Source organism: Solanum tuberosum, unplaced genomic scaffold (genome assembly GCF_000226075.1).
Source record: "Solanum tuberosum cultivar DM 1-3 516 R44 unplaced genomic scaffold, SolTub_3.0 scf00044, whole genome shotgun sequence".
In the NCBI taxonomy this organism is placed as follows: domain Eukaryota; kingdom Viridiplantae; phylum Streptophyta; class Magnoliopsida; order Solanales; family Solanaceae; genus Solanum; species Solanum tuberosum.
The window spans coordinates 1,398,894-1,409,616 of record NW_006238970.1 but is presented as its reverse complement, the minus strand read 5'-3'; the positions used below and the strand labels follow the sequence as shown (position 1 = coordinate 1,409,616).

General features: G+C 37.4%; 1 pseudogene; it reads right to left on the bottom strand.

Annotated features, from left to right (window-relative positions):
- LOC102579384 (pentatricopeptide repeat-containing protein At3g22470, mitochondrial-like) overlaps positions 1-914 on the bottom strand; it is a 3,280-nt pseudogene extending 2,366 nt beyond the window's left edge.
- Positions 915-10,723: the final 9,809 nt, after the last annotated feature.

Below are 10,723 nucleotides of genomic sequence, written 5' to 3'. Positions count from 1 at the left end.
TAAAAACAAGCTTTAAATTATTATTTTTTGGGGGGAGGGGGTGTTGGGGGGCAGGTTTGAGGGTATGGACAAAATAAATTAATTTTTTCAACAAAAGAGTAATTGTAATTTGAAGTTGGAAAATGTTTTTCATAAGTTTTGAAGGGAAGTCATTTTCCTTAAATTTGAGGAAAATGAGTTGATTTGGAAAACATTTTCCAAAACATTTAACCCAACCAAACATGAGAAAATTCAAACCAAACACACCCTAAGTTTCTATCTTTGCAAAGGGCATTAACAACAATAGTGTAGATGAATATGTCAGGCTTAGTGTTTCCTTATTCTATTAACCGGAGTAAATTTAAAGTCTTCTGAGTATGACCCCTTTTGCTGAGCCCATTCATGACGATTGCATACATGACATTATCAGGCTCACAAATATTCCGTTTAACCAACTTTTTGAACAATTCAACTGCATCTTTAACCTTACTTTCATGGAAGAATCCCCTTATTAGATTGGTAAACATGTAAACGTCAAATGGAATGCCATTTTTCAGGAAAATGGGTAAGACTGAAAATGCACAATCAGCACGATGCATGAGGCAATAACTGTTAATGACGCCACCCAAGATAACTCCATCAATTGGGATACCCAATTTACGTATTTCTCCAAAAAGAGAAAGAACTGCTGAGCAGTGACTCATCTTTATCATAGTCTTAAATAATTTACTAAAGGCGAAAACAAAAGGAAGAAGGTGCATTCTAATCATTTGATGGGAAAGAGTTACAACATCATCTAAACACTTCACTTTTTCAAAAGTGATTCTATTTGTATAATCTCTTACTGTAATTGCTGAAGCAGCACTGGAAGTAGCAAAGGAAGAGAGAAAGGGAATACCATTGCCTTTGCCATTGCGCAGATAAATTCTCTTCATCTTCGATGGCGGAAAAGTGTTGCTCTATCTCTGTGTGCCCTAATTTTGCTTTGTCACTCCTGACTATTAACACTGGTTCTTACTAGGGCTGGGCGTTCGGTTATTCGGTTTGATTTTTCAGTTTTCGAAAAAGTGTGCACCGTATATTAAACCAAACTAATTCAGTTCGGTTCGGTTTAGTTCGGTGTTTTTAAATCAATTTTTCGGTGTGAATAAAAAATAAAATAAGGATAAAGTATATGATACTTAAAAATTTAAAACTATGTTAAGGAATGATGCGTATTACCGTGGAACACTTATTGTGCTAACTAAAAGACTATTTGTCTTTATCAAGAGCATTGTGCCTCCAACAATTTATCGAGAAAACAAGTATGAAGATGATTCCTTTACATAATATACATTGGTAGAAATATGTTTGAGTTTCTCTTGGAAATTAATATTTCAAGTTAACTATTGAATTGTACATTTGATGTTACTTTGATTTGTTCATGAATGATTTAATTGTTGATTGAATTTTTAATTTTTAGTTAAGAGAATGCCCATATATATATAAAATTAATTTTTACTTTTTTAAAATAATAGTTCAATTTTTCGGTGCACCGAAGTTTTGAGACCCTTACATCGAACACCGAATCGAAGAGCCGAACTTACAAAAAAATAACATCGACGCCGAATCAAACCGAACTAGTTCGGTTCGGTTTAGTTTTTTGGTTTTCCGGTATTCAGGCCCACCCCTAGTTCTTACAGTTGTGTTTGATTCTATTGAAAAAATATCATGTATTATTCGAAAAAGTTTAAAAATATTTGTATTCATCTATTGGACTAAAAATATCTCTCAGTCAATATTTTTGGACCACTATTACTTTTTAAATTGAAAGTCATATATTTTTTTAATTATTATTAATAATTATTACATGACGTCTTTCTATTGGATAAAGTTAACAAAAAATTACTTATGTACACATCATTAGTTAACTTATTTTCAATTATTCCCTTCCTTTTCAAAATATTACTAAAATCTCCCTTTTTACTCCTTAAACCCAACTCCCGAATACATAACTCCCCATCTCCTAACCAACGTTTATCTCCCCAATTTTTAACTCCTTAAACCACGCCACATTTTCTCTCCCATGATCTTATCATTCCAATTTTGAATTTAAATTTTAAGATATTTTTCTCTCCAATCAAACAATTTCTCATTCCTTCTAGGTATTGTTTTTTTTATTCAAAATTCTGATACATTTATGGAGGATGCTCCTTCATTCAGTATAGGTATTACCCATATAATGTCATCTAACACTAATCGTGTTTATGACCATGAAGACGTAGGTTGGGCTGAGAATAGATCGAAAAAATTGCATGATCTCCTAGTAATGGCCAATGTGAGTATCGAGAAGGTGAAAAAGGATATGCCTTCTTCTTCAAAAGTGAAGGTTGAGAAAACCCCTAAAAAAGGGTAGAAAAGTATCATCTCCAATTTCCCGTCCTAATCTACCCGAGGTAATGAGTTCTGGTCTATTTTTGCATTTTTTTGTTGTTCAATCTTCTAATTAATTGTTCATTTGAATTCATGATACATTACTGAGAGATTAATGTTATCATATTGTAATGTATCATTATGCAATTTAATTTTTGATACATAAAACCCCAATATTTTCATTATGTTCTCAATGTATCAGAACATGAATGATACATTTAATGAACTTAGCTATGTATGAGTATTAACATAGTATATACATGATACAAAACTATAAAGTTCATGGGTTGTTCTCAAACTTTTCATTTAACTTATATAGAAATTTGTCATTTTTTCTTCTTAATGTATCAAGCTGTAAATATATTTGTAACAGGCTGGATTGTGTATCACTCTCAACTAATGACATACATTGTGTTGTAATATGCTTATTTAAGTATCAATCCCGACTTTATCATCTATAATACAGAAATAACATTATTAATGTATAGTGTGTATTAGATACAAATATTAATATTATGTATCAGATACAATATAATAATCATTGTAAGTTCAACTGTCTATTATTCAATTTTATGTCTTTAACTGTTGTTCATTTGTCTCATTTTAGTCTGTGAAATACAAGATAAAACAAAATCCTACACACTCCTTGAAGTTTGGTTCAACATACAACATGGGATTTATAGAAAAGTTAAAGTTGTCTATAGGGGTTGAGCGTGTTGAACTATTTAAGAATACAATTTTTGGTCCATATCTCAACATCCCTAATTGCAATTACCAAAGGTAAATAACAAAGTGTTTGTTACTACTTGAGCTGGAGCAAAATAATATAGATGAACTCCATATTCGCCATGCAAGCGGGAATATTTTACATTTCACTATCAAAGAATTTGCCATTATTACCGGCATGAAATGCACAGAGAATGTTGATGAATTCAAATATCCTGATTCCACTCATAGCACGTTGATTCAACGATATTTTCTTGACTAAAAAAATATTGTAAACAATGATCGTTTAGTTCAAAGATTTCTGATGGATCAATGAGAGAATAGTCAGGATGCCGTTGAAATGACAATCCTATATTTCATTCACACGTTTGTTTTTTTCCCAACTCGGTGATGCAAATATACCTATCCACCATTTATTTATGATTGAAGACGGAAGGTATCAACAGTATCCATGGGACAACTTGCATTCTCAAAATTGATGAATTCACTAAAACAAGAGTTCACCAAAGAAAATAAGATGTATCGATTAGCCGGCATGCCATATGCCCTTAATGTTTGGATATACGAATGTGCCTCGATAGTCGGTGATGAAATTTCAGTCAAAGAGGACAGTTATATACCTAGGATATGTAACTGGCGAATTGTGGAGGTCAAGCCAAAATTTGGCATGTTTATGTCTAGTATCTTCGCTCAGGTATAATGTTTGTTTTGACAGTGTATAGTGAAAAAATTTCATGTCATATTATTGTATATTTTTTGTTGTTATTGATACATAATTTTGTTTATTATGTTGATTTGCATACACATCCAGAATTCTTGCATATCATAGTGAACATCATAATTCAGCTGCCAAGTCCAAGCAGGTTCTACAACAAGACCTTCCCGAAATTGGACTTTTCTACTATTCCTATGGATCAGTTTTTAAGGAGATCAAGATGCCTTTCAACTACATCATCTACACCCCTTCCAATGAGGAGAAAGAATGCTCATCCAGCCAAATCAAATGTTATTGAAGTTAATCAACCAGAACAATTAGCTGTGAAAACAAAACAAAACATTATAATTCCATAATCAGGTGGTAAGGTACCTGATGTTCATGTTCCTTCATTTCATCCTAAAGAACCTTCTGACAGATCAGGTATTAAACAAGTTAAGAAAACATGAAGATATATGTAAGTGATTGTAATAATTTATTTTTAATATGTATATTTCTACAGTTATTACATATTCACTTATATTTTTTATATATTTTTAGTGCGACAAGAAATTTCAGCATTTAGAGGATTTAATCAAATTAAATCACATTCAGTTGATGAATGTTGTTCGGAATCGACACAAGCAAGAAGAAGAGGTAGTAGTTTATTTCTCAAATACTTACCGTTAAAACAAATTTCTTTGTTTCATATGTAACATTTTTTCTTCGTGAAGAATATTTCTGGCACATCTAGTCCATCTACCATGCCAGATTTCAATCAAGAAGATCACTTTGTCCGTCCACTTAGCACTGGCCAGCTGTTTGAACAATGGAGTTCACCAATTGTGATGGACGTTCCCAACAATGATCCTATTGAGGTAGATGTTGTTGATGCTCAAGAACAAAATCTTATCCCTGAGCAGAAGGTTGTAGAAGTAAGTATATAACACATATTTTTATAGTTTTCTACATGTTATTCAATCGGGATACATTAGTTCATACAATGTATCAAATACACATTTATACACACATGTACTTTTTTGATTTATTGATATATTAAATACTACGCTATGTCAAAATTTATACAATATTCAGTTTATGAGTCTAATTTTTTGTTTATAGTAGTGTATCAGTATAATAACAATGTCGATTAAATCTGCAGTATATATTGATACATTTGTCAATATCTGATACATTATTCAGTCCAATATTATTGATACATTAATTAATTACTCATATTTTTCAAATTGCAATCATAGGATGTTGATACATGTAAGGATAAAGAAGGCAGGAAGGATGTATCAGCTCTTCCACACACAACACATGTACATGATGAAGCAAGTGTATATAAGAAAGATAATGTAAGTTCAAGTTTGTATATATGATACATTAATTTGTCAACGTATCATTTTAACATACCTCATTCATTTTTAGGAAGATGTACCAATTGGAGGCCTCAAAACATTTCATCAAGTAATATTGGGTGAACATGATACTGATAAAGTGCAGGATAATGTCAAAAAAATCTAATCCAGTTTCAGGACCTAATGATAGATCGGTAAATCTTATTATTAATATATACCGCATTACAATTTTTTATTCATTTATCTAATCTATATTATTTTTGTTTCAAATAATATAGGGTTTGATAACTTCGAATTCAGTATCATTTGGTACTCAAGAAGCTTTAGATACACTTCATGACCTTTGCGCTCCTATGGATGCTCAACCTCTGCAAGTTGTCACTCCCCAACAGGTAACCGATACACATGATATGATATCTGATGAGTCCGAGATTTGAACTCATTTAGGGCTTTATTTACAATGATTTAGTGTCCTCAAATGCTTATTTTGTGCCAATAACTGATGTAAAACCCTTGATTTCCATGTATATGGATTGAGGAACAAAACAAAGACACTAATTTGCAAAAAGGAACGAAGCAAACTGAAAGAATGAAGAAAGCAAGCCTGGTGATTGCCAAGTCCACTTGGCGAGTCGCCGAATGGCTGCTTGACCGCCTAAATTTCCAGTGTGCCAAGTCCTGAAGAAAAGAACCAAGTTGGCGAGAGAAAGGAGCAGTCGGCGGATCGTCGAATGGTTTCGCGATGCAGTGTTGGATCGCCCAAAGTTACAGACCTTGAGGATGTTGAAGGCCAAGGCAGAAGGGCGATGGAAATGACCAAAGGGCGGATCGTCGAGTGGTTTGGCGAGCCCGACTTACTTCACCGAATGACTCTTCACAGCACATTTTTGGCCACTATAAATACATTTTTGAACATTTAGATTAGCATCTGATATCATAATATCTTAGTCTATTATTAAGTTTTGAACTGTGAGACAAGTTTTCTCTTGTTTTTCTTTAGCTTTGAAGAATTGAATTTTTTCACTTTTGAGAAATTGGAAATGGGTCTTAGAGATTCTTCGAATTGGACCATTGTAAAGACGAAATCAATCTTACCTAGCTGATGGAAACTCAATTTGGTAATGATTTTTATCTTTTTATAATGTCTAGCTAAAACCCCAATTCTTGGGGTGTGATTATGGGCTGATTTAGCTTATGGGTATTGCTAATTGTTAGTTTAAATGCTTCTTAGAAGTGAGTTCAATCATTAATTGTGGTTTAATTTAAGAATTGTAGTTGCAAATACAGTTCTACCCTTGTGTTTTTAGCTTGCTCGAGAGAGAGGTTTTAAAACTAAGATTATTGATTGATGGTCTGTGGGTATTGGGTTGACATGGGTTCAGCTCGAGAGAGTGAACCCTAAACACAATTCCACTCATTCAGCTCGAGAGAGTGAATGGACTAAGGTGTGGGTTGTTCTTATTTTGCATGTTTATCGATGTTCGAGAGAAATCAACTTGATTCGGGGTAAATTATTTGAGAGGAAGTTTCCCTCCTCTATAGTCTAGCTTAGTCACTAATATCTAACTATTTTCTAATAGTTGCAATTACCCATTTGTCTATATTAGCCTATAATCGAATCACATCCCAAGAACCCATCTCATTATTGTTATTTCGTATTGTTTGTTGCTGTTGTAGTTGATAATTAAAACCAAAACCCTATTTATTTGACATTTGTGTCACCTCCTGATTTTAATGATGTTTTTATTCGATATTTTATATTCCTATGACTGATTTGACCATGTTCATACTTCTCACTAGACTCTCAAACACGTACCGCTCCCTGTGGGATTCGACCCCAACTCATTTAGTTGGGTTTTATACTGACTAGTGATCGTTGACACTTAGAATAGGAAGAAGTGTCCTTGAAACATTACTTCAAAATGGTGTCGCTGCCGGGGAGTGGTGTTACTTGTTAAAACAGCGGAAATGAGCATGTCTTGTAACAATGGTAGCCAATTGGACCACCCTCCTTAAAAAAATGATGATTCTTAAGGATAGCATCCTAAATTTCAAGCAAGTGGAGGGTGAGACAATTCATGAGATGTGGCTGAGATTTAAGGCCTTATTGCTGCAGTGCCCCAGCTTATGGAATTCCAGATAAAATGCTACTGGACTGCTTCTATAGAGGTCTTGGTCCTGAGAACAGAGGAGTGGCTAACCAACTTACTCCGGGTGGTCTAATACGACAACCCTATGCAATAGTAGTCCAACTCCTTGATCACATGACTAAGACTAACAAGGAGACAGAAGGACCAGAATTTGGCCACACTGTTGACTCAGTTGGATCTCTTGGCCAGAAAGATCATGGAATTGGAAGTGCCGTACAAAAGAAAGATAAGTACATTCCTCCTCATGAGCGTAGAAATCCCAAGAACTATGAGGATGGACAAGTAAAAGAGGTACTCTCATTCAATCTCCACAAAGTCGAAGATCACGACAGAGTGTTGAAAGAGATAAGAGAAAATGTCTCAATGCTGAATTAGATGACTGCTTCTTATTCTAGATCTATTCAGCTACTAGAGACCCAAATGGGTCATGTGTTGTCTCGTCTCTACCCCATGAATGAAGTTTGAGTGGGGACTTGCGTCGAGCCACGACGTTAACTAAGGCGCTTCTTGCGAGGCAACCCAAGTTTTATTGCTTTCTTTTTGTTTTTTGAATAATCGTGTATTGATTGTGCAGGTTGAAAGTGTGGAATGTGTTTGAAAAGTCCAGGTTGGCGAGCAAAATGTCCAGTCGGCGACTTACCGAAAAGGTCAGCGAGCCCGACTTGGACCGCCGTTGGGCTCAAGAAATTATGAAGTTGGAGTCTATAAAACTCGGTGGGACCATGGACAAGTCGGCGATCCCGACTTTGTCCGCCGTTTGGACCTCCAGGTTAACTGGAGGTCCTGTAAAACTCGGTGAGGTAAGTACCCACTCGGCGTGTCGCCGAGTTGTTCGGCGAAGAAAACTAATGTCGCCAAAAGGGTGAGAACTGGACGGTTTTTAAAAGGCCAAAGTTTTAAAATTTCAAACTCTTTCACATTCCCTCACTTTTTAACTTCACAAAATCACACGCGCACTATATTTTCCACATTTTTGCGTTTTTACCACTTCCTAGTCGTCGATCTTGTGTTCGGAGTTGGATATTTTATCGCCTAGCTTTACAAATTCTCATATTCGGCATTAAGGGTTGGTATTCCAAACCCCAAACTCGTCTTTAACGGTTAAACTCATTTGCAATCGTAGTGTTCTTTATGATGTGTGCTGGGCCTCTCTGATTTTGTATATGTGTGCTTGTTTGCCTGTTTTAAATTCTATATCATGCTTAAATGTCTAATTGTTAATCTCCCGAGTTTCGTGCTTTAAAAATTAATCAAAATCTTGTGGGTTGTGCTTAATTATTGTTGGGTCTAGTCGGGTGAAGTCTAAGTTACCCAAATTTGTGCTAAAGGATGTGCTTTGCCCAATGATGGAGCATTTGACGTCATTCTTAAGGGCTAAAGTCATCAAATGGACAATTTTGGCCAAACTGGGGGAAGTCTGAGTACTCTGGTGGCATGGGTCTTATGGGTCTGAGTCTAATTGAATAAGTGTATGTTTTGATTTTGTTTTCGGGGGCTGCGGGGTTGATTTTTGGAAGTTGGGGTTGAAAATGGCACGTTGGGCAGTTTGGCGAGCTGGGTCGCTCGCCGAACCACTAGGCGGTTCTCCAAAGTCCCCCCAGATCGCCTTTTATTTCGTGCTTTTATTGAGTGAGATTCTGTAACTTTTGGCAAGAAGCTTGAGTTCACCGAATGTCTTCTTTGATCGCCCTCTCTGTGCCCCTAACCCCTAAAATGCACTGTAACTTTCGGGGGGCTAGTTTGTGCTCGCCGAATGATATCGGAGATTCGACGAAAGACCTTTCACATCGCCAACATGCCATTTTTCTAGAGATTTTTGATCCAATCCTTTCGGTGAGGCCGATCTGGCTCGCCAAAGTGATTCGGCGAGTCTGTCTGCATCCTGTTTTTCGGTGATTCTTTTTGAAATGTTTCAAACTTTCTACGGTGTTTTTGCAGATATGGCTAGAACCAACTTGAACATGTCACCCCGCAAAAGAGCACTGGGGCATAGTCATCAATGAGGGGGCAGCTACCCCTTCTAAAAAATGAAGAAAGGAACCTCCAAAGGGAGGAAAAGGCAAGGGAAAAAATCCCGTATCTGAGGTCCCGGAGCACAACTTCGGCAGCGAGGGAGAATCCTTTGACTCCCAAGCTGCATTTTCTGAGCCGGAGGATGACCAGCCTCTACAGTCCCTGCAGACATAAATTCGTGCTAGGATTCACCCAGATTCATCGAGAGTTCCAGAGGCCACCCCTCCTACAACTGATACAGTGCCAGCTCCGGCACCGACTGTGGCTCCAGCAGTACCAGTTCAGGGTCCTCCTCCCCGGCTACTCAACATATTAAAGGCCAACGGGTTGAGGATAATTCTCAAGGAGAAGCTGCTATCCACAGAGGGTTAAGTGGGTAGATATTCCACTGTGAGGCAAATTCTCCAGTTTCACCAGTTCGAGCAGTTCACCAGTCCCCTAGGCCCCTATATTCCTACATGGTTCCGGGAGTTCTACGTAGCATATGGTGACCTGGTACCTAAGGGCAAGAAGAAGGACAATGCCTTCAGACCGGTGAAGTCTGTCGTGGTCCGAGGAAAAGAAGTAGGGTGCAGCAACGATCACATTAATATTGTACTCGACAGGGCTATAGGTTTTGCATATGCGTATGAGGGTTTGACTACAACATAGTCCTTGGATGACTTAAAGGGCTAGCTTGCCCCCGTGATTTATGATACCACCCGGAGGTGGATTGAGACAAGAGCTCTCATCTAGAAGAAGGACTTAAATGTAGCAGCTCGGTACTGGTTCGGGTTCATCAACAGCTCTATCATGCCTTTGTAGAACAAGTCTATCCTTCGCCACCCTAAGGCGGCCTGTCTCGGATCCATAATAGCCAGGAAGACGCTCAACTTGGGACTCATCATAGAGCAGGGATGGCCATGAGGGTCAAGAAGAGCCAAGCGTCCTTTCCATTCCCGATCTTGATTACAGAGTTAGGTCGGCGTGCTGGAGTTCCTCCTGATGAGAAGAGGGATTTTGAGGTCACTCCTACATCTTTCACTAACATCCGGTGCATAGAGGCCGAGTACACTCGGGATGAGGCAAACATGAGAAGAGCAGCTTCGGTGGATGCAACCTTGGAGGTGGATGTTGATTCTATACCTGCAGAAGCATATTTGCCTACTCCAGCCTCCAGGCCTTCAGGTACTTCCACTTCCTGCCATACTCCTGGTGCTTCTACTTCTTCCTAGCCCCCCAAGATTACTCAGGCCATGATCTTGAAAATGGGGAACTTCGCCCATTTTACGAATGTGAGGGCTACCCGATTGGAGGCTGTTGTACCATGGATGAATAAAAGTGTTATCCTAGTTGCACTAACACCCTTCTGAGCATCTATTGACACTCTCACAGCGAGAGTAGAG